Source organism: Gymnodraco acuticeps, unplaced genomic scaffold (genome assembly GCF_902827175.1).
Source record: "Gymnodraco acuticeps unplaced genomic scaffold, fGymAcu1.1, whole genome shotgun sequence".
Classification (NCBI taxonomy): domain Eukaryota; kingdom Metazoa; phylum Chordata; class Actinopteri; order Perciformes; family Bathydraconidae; genus Gymnodraco; species Gymnodraco acuticeps.
Window position 1 is genome coordinate 49,101 of NW_022992075.1, and position 1,833 is coordinate 50,933.

The following is a 1,833-nucleotide window of genomic DNA, read 5'->3' on the forward strand; positions in this document are numbered from 1 at the left end:
ATTGTAATTGTTGAAAAAACAATGTCATACAATTATGTGGTAGCAGAAACCGATGATGAAATCAAATATTGGCGATGGTCGTTTGTCTTACAACAGCCGTGATACGTTGCTGAGATATTGTTACATACAAACAATAAAAAAAGGTTTTTCTTTTTGAAACACTGGGAGGAGCATCTGTCCAAGGCCCTACCAGCAACTTTTTGCCAGAATAAACCCAATTTGGACAATAACGGCCCGTCCACACAGCGGCGTGCGTTGAAGCTTCCAACGCTTCTGCCCATTCACTTTGAATGGGGTGACGTCACTTTTAACCGAACTGCATTTTGGGAAGCGACGTGGAGCGTTGCTGGCGTGGCTCGCTTCAAAAGTTGAGCAATGTTCAACTTTTGGCGCCTCGGTAGAAGCGTCAGCCAATGAAATCCCGTTTATGCAAATCTGCCAGTACAAGCGCTAGCCAATCAAACCGCGTGTATGCTGGGAGAGACTACGCAACTAATTTCCTCATATTCCAAAAAATGGAGGGAAAATTGATTATAGCGGTAGTGAATCACCCGGTGCTGTATGATCAGTCTCTGTTCATCTACCGGGATACAAACCGGAGGAGCGAGGCATGGAGGGAGGTGGCAGAGACAGTGGGTGAAACTGGTAGGTTTTCGCCTGTTTGGGGATTTTATATCCAGTTTACTTCGTTTTAACATTGCTATTGCTTTGTATGCCGGGGGCGGGAGATTCATGTGATTGGTTGTTGGTCGCGTTGCTCGCAAAAAATCCCCAAGCTTCAGACACGCCCAGCTCCAAGCGTCAACGCACGCCGCTGTGTGGACGGGCCGTAAGACTTCTACGACCAGCAAAGGTTTGTATTTGTTCTGTCTATGACCGTAGAGTCGGTTTAACTCTCTATAATAGATATTGATGTTTCATGAGCTGGTCTGAGGCGTCCAACTTTTCAGTCCAGTTTCTTTTAACTTCTTTGAAAGCTTTTTAAAGAGCAGGCAATCAGCGACAGAGTGAAATTCAAAAGCTTTCTCCACCACCTCCCTGTGTTCCTCTGCTCTCCAACATAAATAGTTTGTTTAGTGGCCTTTGCAGCAGCATTTGAAAGCACTCATTGATCAGTTTGAACAGGCTTTGAGATGGAGACAGACCGCAGCTCGTAAAGTTCTGCATTTATTGGCTCCGCGGGTATTACCACTGAGATGGCCCAATGCTTGGTAATAATAATTGGGTCAATGCAGATGGAGAGGAGAAGAGAAGGGATACATAGAGTGGCAGGGGGAGAATGAAAGTAAGGAGAGAAGTTGACTACACTACGAGTCTACCAAGTGTACCAAATCTAAAGCCATCCATCTGATACTTATTGAGACATTTTGACCAAAACCACAAATGTCAACCACATGGTGGTGACAGAGGAAAAGTAGGGGATCACTAAAGTCATTAGGAGTCATTCTCTGTACCAATTCTCAATGCAATATAGCTCGTGAGAAATGGTCCTTCTGTACCATGACTAAAGACAGAATAAAGTAAGCAGTGGAGTGAAAATACCACTGACTTATTGCATTACTCATATAGACTTTCTTTACTGCTATTGACGTCCTTTAGTTTGGGAAAATCACTTATGTCGCTGGTCTGGTTCTTTAGTAATGTCTGGGTTTTTTTATCACTGTGTGATATGAAGTAATTCCAAGCAATGCAGTAATCTGGGTCCGAGGCAGAGGAGGTTCAAAGCGTGGGACTTTGTCGTCATTTTAAAATCGAGGCGCCATGGATGCATATAAACTTGAGGATGCAGATCTGTTGTAATCTAAGCAAATATAGTTTAATGGCGCGTGAACT